Here is a 10,429-nt window from a genome sequence, read left to right on the forward strand (position 1 = left end):
AAAAACTTTACTTAAAACTATAATTCCCTAAGTTCTTGAATTTTTTCCCCTTCCCAGTTCCATTTCTAGATCATGAGGATAGTCATTGGGATAATGCATGTTATTCCACTTTCAGAGAAGATACTTCTGATTTGCAAAGCTGAAACACATCAGAAATTGCTACCTACTGACTGCCCTAGCACTACAGATATAAGCAATGATAAGACAGAGCCCTGCTTTCAAGCAATTCTCAGCTTAAGCCTATCTAAGTCATTACCATGGACATAGGCCTCTGTTTTAGGAATGTTTTATAGTTCACTGTCAGCTAGCGGGTGAGGGCCATGGGATATTGGTGAAAAATGCCCATTGAGGAGAATACCAATGTAGACTATGTGAGCTCTTCTGTCTTTTTGTAACACTTGAAACAAGATTAATTTATGTACTTACTGTCTTAAGACCATTAGGAACTAGTCTACTTTCAAGGCCTTTTAAAACAACAATCTATTTGATATCGGTGTTTATGCAAAGTGGTTGTGAGTCATGATTAAGTGATTGTGATACCTTTCTTTTTCTTCTTTTTGTCAGATTCATTCATTTATTTTACTTGTAAAATAAGTTTTCCCAAGGAGAAGTGTGTTTTGAAATATTCCTAATTCTTAAAGGATCTGTACATCTTTAATAGTGATGAGATTTCATTGAGACTGGAGAAGTGTTCCATAGACAATGGTTTAATCCTTACCAGGTTAGGAGATAACAAACTCTTATGAAAAAGCAATGTATAATTTTAGGTGAACAGTTTTATATCACAAATATTTTTAACAAATGTAGTTTTCTATAGCAAACATTCATAGACTCATGTTTAAAAATCCATCTTCCTTAGATTTCTTAAAAAAATTTTTTTAAAAGAACTTGTGACACATTTGAAAGGCAAACTTATGTCACAGAAAAGAAGAGCTCTCTGAATAGATGGTTACATCTAATTTTGTAAAATCCCCTGGAAACTTTGATTTGGGAGAGACCACATCACAGAGAAATTCTGAGAGCACACTGGTGATGAAAACCTTTAAACACATATCTGAACCAAATTTTATATGTGCTCAAATTGCCACCTGTTTTGTGATCATCTGTGTGCCTATCAAACATTTTTGCAGACTCAGTGTAAGTGGATATTCTAGAAGTCCTTGGAACGCATATACATCCTCTTTGATATTTGATTTTAAGTTTATTTCTAATATTCACTGAAAGTATGATATAAAAAATTTCATTCAGGGTTTTCATGTTGTAATTCCATTGCTCTCTCATAAGACTATAGAATAATGGAGGTAAAAAAGAAGGTACTTAAGGAAATTGAAAGGAAAGTTGCTTATTTATTTGACAGTATGCAGCACTCTCCAAGGTTTAGCTCCTAACTTTCCACTCTGAATTCATCCCAATAAACATTTTTCTTCTTCTTTATTCATCCAAATCAACCATTTGGTGACAGTTTCCTAATGTTCTAATTCCTCTCAATTGCTGCATATGTTGTCACCTTACTGTGTCTTTTGTGTGCTTTTTATCCATGCTTGCAACAGCCTACAGGACATTACCAGAAAGAAAATTACATTACTATTGGCCAAGTTCATTTCATGGGAGGCCAAATTTACTTTTCCTTCTGGTTCTGTTCTTTTTCTTTACCCACAGTTCTCCAGGCCTTTTTGCCTCATTTCCCCCAGTTTCTGATTTAATCAAGGGGTATTTTCCTCCTCTATGTATTAGGAAGGGGCCTTACATTTTATATTTAAGATAGTAAAAATAAACAACCCTTTCTCCAGTTGATTTCAAGAACCCCTTATAACATGACTGTGTTGCCAAATTTAAAGGCTCTATCCCTCTACCGTGTCTCCTCTGTTTCTTACTTTCGTGGAGAAGAAAAGAGAAATGAGAGAGAAAAATGAGTTAGATCAAAGCTCTACTCCTTTGTGGAAGTTTTCCCAACACTTTCCTCTAGGCTGAATTTACTGGATTTTCATCTGTATTTGCACTGTTTGCTGTGAATTTCTTAGCATGTTTATTCTCCTAGTTGACTTTCTTAGTCTGTTTCTTCATTAGATTGGATACTTTTTAAGGACGGAAGGTCTAGGGGGTAAAAAAAGGAGATATATGTACTACTATATGTAATACTTTAAACAATAAAAAAAAAAAATTCCTTATTTGTCTGCCTGTCTCGAAACCCTAGGCTTATAACAGATGCTTTGAATTTTAACTCAATTCTGTGACAGCAGTGCCAAACTCACTGTAATATAAAGCTATGCTTTAAGTGTTTTCATTAGAGATTTCCAAACTATTGAAAAAATATACTCAGTACTCAATCACTACTTTTAAAAAGTCAGCTAAAGAGCTTCACAGATAAGAAAAAGCTAAAGGAGTTCATCAACACCAAACCAGTATTATATGAAATGCTGAAAGGTATTCTCTAAGAAGAGGAAGAAGAAGAAGAAAAAGGTAAAGATAAAAATTATGAACAACAAATACATATCTATCAACAAGTGAATCTAGAAATCAAGTGAATTAAAAATCTGATGTACAGAATAAACTGGTGAATATAATAGAATCAGGGGCATAGAAAGGGAGTGGACTGGCAACTCTCAGGGGTAAAGGGGTTTGGGGGTGCGGGAAGAGACTGGACAAAAATCGTACACCTATGGATGAGGACAATGGGGGGAAGGTAAGGGCAGAGGGTAGGGTGGGAACCAGGTGGACAGGAGCTATGGGGGAAAAAAGAGGAACAACTGTAATAATCTGAACAATAAAGATTTATTAAATTAAAAAAAGTATTTATAAAACACACATATTATAAAATTTAGAAATTACTGAACAGTTTCTAGGAGAAAATAAAATTTTCCTAAATAAATTTTTTGTGATTTTTAATATGATTTAGAATTTTTATGAATTGACATATGTGAATACCTATATATTTACATTTCTTTTAAAATTATTTTTTAAATTATTGTTCTATTATGTGAAGTTAGTTTTTTCCCTAATATTTGCTTTTATGTATATCCTGTTATTAACTTCCTTCTATATATATATCTTTATTCTCATCTCTATTTCTTTTAGGTTAAATAGCAATACATTTACTTATCTTTGTTCACTTTGTCTAATTATTTTCCAGAGAGTTTATACCAGTTTTTCCCATCAGCTGTGTGTGAGACTCTTCTCACTACACTCTTGGCAGCACTGTTATCTTTAGCAGAGGACAATTAGCTATCAATCAATGCTTCTGTCTTTTAATTGGCATCTCTTGATATTAATAACTTGAATATTTAATTTTACATTTTATTAACTATTTACATGTCATCTTCTATACATTTTCTATTTATATTCTTTCTCCATTTTCAACTAAAGTATTTTATGAATTTGAGTTTTTAATATGGTAAATATTATTAAACATCTGTAATTGTTCATATAATTTTTTCATTTTGAAATTTCTTACAATTTTATGAGGCTTTGTCCTTCAGGTTGCTTCATATTCTACATAGGTAAATTTAACAACATTTCCTAATGATGTATTCCATTTGTTTCTACGTTTAGAAAGTGCTTATCTACTCTGAGATAAGTTAAATAATCATATCTATATCAGTTTTCTGCTTTTATTTTTAAATAAAATTTATTTTAAAAGGTGATAGCTCTGGTCCAACTTAATCTATCTGTCAAAAGTACAATTTTCCTCCAACCATTGGAAAATTCATCCACATGTGTTGGTTTGCAATGCTTCTTCACCCATTGTGATTTTGGCAGTTTTATGATTTTAAGATAGTCTCTAATGTTCTGTTGATTTGTTTGCCTACTCTGAAACAATATTTACAAATGTTTTATGGATGCACATTCCCTGTTAGTGAAAAACATATATTCATGCAGCCACATATTCAACATTTGTTTCAAGTCAATCCAAACACCTTCAGAAACCAGGCAAGTGATATCGATGTGCTCAGCAGCCAGATGTAGCTAATTAGGGAATGGTGCCAATGAGGTGGCGGGGAGAGCACATACCTGGCCTAAAGACACAAATGCAAACATTTAAAAAAAAAAAAGATTGCACTGACAGTTTCTCAGCCTCAGATATGTTTATAGAGTGAATTTGGACTATTCTCTCTCTTTTTTTTTTTTTTTGCTGCAGAAAATACTTTATTTTATTAAAAATAATCTTCATTGTTGAGAGTATTACAGATGTCCCCTGTTTGTCCCCCATTGTCGCCCTCCACCTGGTTCCCGCCCTGCCCCACCCCAGGCCTTCACCACCTTATTGTCTGTGCCCATAGGTAAGATCTGGGTTTAATCTCTTCCCACTTCCCCTTCCCCTTTCCCGTTCCCTCTGAAATTCTTCTCTTTATTTCTAATTCTAGTATGTCTAATTATGGACAGAGGTATTTTATTTGAAACACAGCAAAGCAATTGGAACTGTTTTTGTTTTCTGAGGAGGCAAGAATGATGTATAGATTTTATTGGGAAAAGAGATTGGAGTGGGAGGAGAAAGGAAAGACTGAAGTTTCAAAGCTTCTGTCAACTCATCCATGTTCCACTCAAGCTGGTGTGTCATTTACTTCTTAGAGCCTATGATCTAATCTTTAAATGTTTGGAAAGCTAAATTACTGTGCAAATAAATAGTACTGATGCTTAGGGGTGGCACTTCAGTGAAAGAAGAGATTAGTGATCCTGTCCTTGTTGAGAAGTTAAACGATGAGAAGTAAAGTTTGCCACAATATGCATTTAAGCTTAAATAATATTGTAAAAAATAAGCAGACTACAATCTGAGGGTGAAAATACTTGCATTAAAATAAACAAAACCTACAGCACTCTAAGTACAAGGAAAGTGAAATCAGATGAACCAGGTAGCAACACTTCTATTTACCACAGAAAATAAGTGTTTTGTCCTTTGCGGTGTTTCCTTCAGCATTATACAAGATCCTTTGCACAGACTTGGAAGCAAATTAATTAAAGTTCTCACCAAGGATTAATTGTATATTTGCCAGATGAAACTGCCTACGACACCAAACCATTTATCAACATATAATGACGTGCCAACGAATGAACCTGGAAGTAAATAAAGGCTTGCTCCTCCATGCCAGAGGACACCCCTCGGAGAGGGTGAAGAGCTCACATGTGCCACTCCATGAGATATCTACTCTTTCAATGTCTTTCACACAAAGAGGCCACTATCAGCCACATTAGCCAGACGAGTAGCATAAACCAGCATAAACCAACAGGCAGTCCTGTCCCAGGGAGGAAACACTGAAGGGGAGTTTGATGGAAAGAGAAAAGGAAATAAAGGAAGAAGGTTTTGTTTTAGTTTGTTTCTGTTTGTGTACATCTAAATAAGCACTGCTTATTAAGACACGGATCTCAGCTGGTGGAGTACAAACATGAGAAGCTTTATTTTGCTCTACCAGTGCATTCTACATTTATCAAATTCTCTATTTGACTTTTTAAGAATGTTGTAGACAGATTCCATAAGCTTTGGACACTCTCAGATTTAAAAAGTCAGCCCATCAAGTTTAAAATTCTCTCCTACATGGTCTAAAGCTTTTCCATGTCCAATTACCTCATAAAATCACAATTCAAGAGTCTTTAAGTGGGAGGTTAAGATGGTCTGCGCTTCCTGACCTTGACTGCTCCGGTTGGGAACGACAGGAAGGAAAGGTGGAAGTCAATCTGTTTTAACTGGTTATAGTTGTACTTCTTCATTTGTTGGTCTCTGCTGCTGCTCTGGCTAATTCTGACAGGCTGCTGATGGTGGGCGCTTTGTGTAAAAGGCCTTGATAGAGTTGCTGTCTTATGGAGGGGTACGTGTGAGTTCTGTGCTCACTTCTCTGGCATGGGACATCTTTTCTGGCACAAACACTTCTAATTTCTTCTACTCAGTTCTATCCACAGTGGTATATGCCACAGCCTCCCATGCTGTACTCCATTCGCCTGGAGGGTTGCTAGCAAAATGATCTCAAGATTAGCTCCTTTTCTGGTGTTCCCCAGACCTGTGAGAAATTCACACACCCTTAAGCACCAATGGTAAGAGTCTTATCTGCTCTATTGCCACCTTCTGTCTTAGTCTACCATAATTTTTCTTTAATTCACAGGAAAAGGTCAGCAAATCTTATCAGATAGCCATTGCTCAAATATAAGGCCAGGTGCTCATCTAGGAGGACCAAAAATTTCTATTCAACAATCTCAGAAAGAATCCCCTCTTGTAATCTTGTCTTGAGGTCTGGGGAAGTACCTTTTTCCATGAACACTACATTCCGTATAAGCCCAATGACCTTCTCTTCTCTACCTTCAGTTATCTTATGTAAGTGGTTGGCGGGGTGGGGTCTGGCTTGGGGTTGTAGGCTTTTCATTAGATCTTGTAAGAGATATTGAACCCCAGAGCTTTTTTTAAGAATGTAGTATAATAGCACCTTTTTGTCTCAAGTTTGACTCAAGTCAGGTTAGTGTAATTAACAAATTTAATTAATAAATTATACATTTGCATATCCATGATGCTGAATTATTCTATTAAATATTGTTTCACGGTAAAAACGATGGACTAAAATAAGGCAGATTATTATGTTCCTATGATCTGTGTGGAATTGAAGCAATGGAGTCATCTTGTTGCTTAGTATTCTCTGCCTGTTCTTTTTCTTTAATGCTTTTTTTATTGATTTTAGAGAGAGAGGAAGGGAGAGTTAGAGAGAGAACACACATGCACAAGAGAGAAACATGGATGTGAGGGAGAAACATTGATCAGTTGCCTCCTGTGTGCATCCTGATTGGGTCTGTGCCACCTGGGTCTGTGCCCTGACTGGAATTGAACAGGCAGCCTTTTGGTGCACGGGACAATGCCCAACCAACTGAGCTACACTGGCCAGGGCTCTCCCTGTTATTATTGCCCTGGAGGGTTAGGCTGGTCCTGTGGGAGAGAATCAAAAGACTTTAATATTTGCACATGAAACAGAGTGTGTGAAGTATTATGTTGATAGACTGGCCCTTTAAAGAAATGAACAAACAATCTAAAAAAAAATATATATATATATACATATGTGTATATATATATACACACACACACATATGTGTATATATATATATATATATATATATATATATATATATATTTAGATTGTTTGTTCATGCAGCCATATATATATATGAAAACTACAGAAAATTCCAACCCCAAACTAAAGAAAAACATAAAACACTGGTATTTGAATTGTTTGCCAAGTTACAAGGTATAAACCCTTTCACTGTGCGATTTCAACCTGATAGGAAGTCAGTGAGTGGGGTGTAGAAAAGAGATCCACATAACCGATTATTCTGAGCCACACAAGCTGGCTGCAGTGCATCATCGAGTCTACGTGTATTTGGCATGTCTCTACAGAGTCTGATGGAAATTATGGTGATATTGTAACCCTTACGATATATTCCATCCAAGCTACCTGTGGAGCTATCTCTACGTTAAAACTACGTTAAAAAAATTAAGGACAAGTTATTTTCTGAGACGAGGCAAAATGGAGTGGACCTGAAAACAGGTCCCCAGGGCACAGAAACGGTATAAAAAACATGGTTCCAGGCACATCTCAGGCTGACTGTGCTGTCCTGATTGTCGTTGCTGGTGTTGGTGAATTTGAAGCAGGCATCTCCAAGAATGGGCAGACCTGTGAGCATGCCCTTCTGGCTTACACACCACTGGGTGTGAAACAACCAATTGACATTAACAAAGTGATTCCACTGAGCTAGCCTATAGCCGGAAGTGATCTGAGGAAATTGTTAAAGAAGTCAGCACCTACATTAAGAAATTTGGCTACAACCCTGACACAGTAGCATTTGTACCAATTTCTGGTTGGAATGGCGACAACATACTGAGGCCAAATGCTAGCATGCCTTGGTCCAAGGGATGGAAAGTCACCCATAAAGATGGAAATGCAAGGGAGCCACACTGCTTAAAGCTTAGAGCACATCCTGTCACCAACTCATCCAACTAACAAGCCCCTCGAGGATAACTACAAAACTGGCGGTACTTTCCCTGTGGGCCGAGTGGAGACCGGTGTTCTCAAACCCAGCCTGGTGGTCACCTTTGCTCCAGGCAATGGTATAGCTGAAGGGAAGTCAGATGAAATGTACCATGAAGCTTTGAGTGAAGCTCCTCCTGGGGACAATGTGGGCTTCCACGTCAAGAACGTGTCTGTCAAAGATGTTCATTATGGCAATGGGGCTGGTGACAGCAAAAATGACCCACCAATGGAAGCAGCTGGCTTCACAGCTCAGGTGATCATCCTGAACCACCCAGGCCAAATCAGTGCTGGGTAAGTACCTGTGCTGGATGGCCACACAGCTCACATGGCTTGCAGATTTGCTGAGCTGGAGGAGAAGATTGATCATGGTTCTGGGAAAAAGCTGGAAGATGGCCCTAAGTTTGTGAAATCTGGAGATGCTGCCTTCGTTGATATGGTTCCCGGCAAGCCCACTGTGTGTTGAGAGCTTCTCTGACTATCTTCCTCTGTGTCTTTTTGCTGTTCATCACATGAGACAGACCGCTGCTGTGAGTGTCATTAAGCAGTGGACAACAAGGCAGCTGGAGCTGGCAAAGTCACCGAGTCTGCCCAGAAAACAAAATGATTATTATCCCAAACACCTGCCACCCCAGTCTTACTCAGTGGTAGCACTGCAACCGCCCATTTACACTTAATAGTAAAAGACTGGTTAATGATCATAATGCAGAGTAAAACCTTCAGAAGAAATGGAGGATGTTTTGTAGATCATTTGTTTTTTTTGTGTGTGTGGCAGTTTTTAAGTTGTTCGTTTTTAAAATCAGTACTTTTAAAAAATATATATATTTTATTGATTTTTTACAGAGAGGAAGAGAGAGGGATAGAGAGTCAGAAACATCGATGAGAGAGAAACATTGATCAGCTGCCTCCTGCACACCCCCTACTGGGGATGTGCCTGCAACCAAGGTACATACCCTTGACCGGAATCGAACCCGGGACCCTTGAGTCCGCAGGCCGACGCTCTATCCACTGAGCCAAACCGGTTTCGGCTAAAATCAGTACTTTTTAATGGAAACAATTTGACCAAAAATCTATTACAGAATTTTGACACCCATTAAAACAAAGTTTAAGTGCTCACTTAGGCAGCACATATACTAAAATTGGAACGATACAGAGAAGATTAGCATGGCCCCTGCGCAAGGATGACACGCAAATTCGTGAAGCGTTCCATATTTAAAAAAACACAAAACAAAACAAAGTTTAATAGGGAAAAATATAGGCCTCTGTGAGCTAATGTTAGAGAAGTGAAGAAGTGGGTCTGTGTCCCTGTGTGGACCTATGCACACTGGATAAAGCAGAGTAAGACAGAAGGCAAGAATTGCATGAGGTTCAGAGGGCAGGGACAAGGCTAGAGGGAGTCTCCAGAGGGAAAGACATGGGAGTTGCCAAAGTCTTGGGGCAGCATTCAACCTTTGCCTGATGTACTGGTATGTATAATGGGGACTTTTACCAATTTTAGTTTTGATGGAAACATGACCTAAGATGACATCTAGATGTTATTTATTCAATTGTTAAAAATAATTATAACCTTATTTTTATTTATTTACCTGACAAATATTGTGACTTATTACTATAATTGTTTCTGTTATTTACAAACATATTTAAGAGTCTTATTTTATACACATATTTAAATACTATTTGATGCATTAAAATTCATGGCTATTACAATTTATTGGTAAATTATCAAGGTAAAATTTCTCTTTGCTCACACAAGAACATAGTGTATGTTATCATTTGTTCAGACCTACATTTTTTTTTTTTTTGTATTGTTTAGAGTGTTACATGTTTCCTTTCTTCCCCAATTAACCCCCCTTCCTTCCGGCCACTCCCACCCCCAAGGACAAGGCCCCACCGCCCCAGTGTCTGTGCCCATTGGTCATGCTAATATGCATGCATACAAGTCCTTTGGTTGATCTTTAACCCCCCTTCCCCTGCCTTCTCCCCAAGGTTGGACAGTCTGCTCAGTGCCACCTTGTCTCTGGATCCATTTTTGTTCATCAGATCATGTTGATCATTGTATCCCACAAATGAGTGAGATCATGTGACATTTATCTTTCTCTGAATGGCTTATTCCACTTAGCATAATGCTCTCCAGGTCCATCCATGCTGTTGCAAATGGTAAGAATTCCTTCTTTTTTACCGCAGCGTAGTATCCCATTGTGTAGATGTACCACAGTTTTGTAATCCACTCATCTGCTGATGGGCACTTAGGCTAGTGGTCGGCAAACTGCGACTCTCGAGCCACATGTAGCTCACGAGCCGCGGTTTGCCGCTCTGTTGACTAATGAGTTTGCTGACCGATTCCAATAATTACAGGCTATTGTTGTTCCTTGTGATTAAGCCCCTATCCCAGTGGTCGGCAAACTCATTAGTCAACAGAACGGCAAACCGCGGCT

General features: G+C 37.9%; 1 non-coding gene and 1 pseudogene across 1 annotated transcript; both read left to right on the forward strand.

Moving 5' to 3' along the window:
* Positions 1-6,264: 6,264 nt before the first annotated feature.
* Positions 6,265-8,671, forward strand: LOC129151118 (elongation factor 1-alpha 1-like; annotated as a pseudogene).
* Positions 8,672-9,103: 432 nt separating this feature from the next.
* Positions 9,104-9,210, forward strand: LOC114234688 (U6 spliceosomal RNA). The gene has a single exon (XR_003620874.2). It is a non-coding gene; the product is annotated as a U6 spliceosomal RNA (small nuclear RNA).
* The last annotated feature ends 1,219 nt before the right edge of the window (positions 9,211-10,429 follow it).

This window comes from Eptesicus fuscus, chromosome 2 (genome assembly GCF_027574615.1).
Source record: "Eptesicus fuscus isolate TK198812 chromosome 2, DD_ASM_mEF_20220401, whole genome shotgun sequence".
In the NCBI taxonomy this organism is placed as follows: domain Eukaryota; kingdom Metazoa; phylum Chordata; class Mammalia; order Chiroptera; family Vespertilionidae; genus Eptesicus; species Eptesicus fuscus.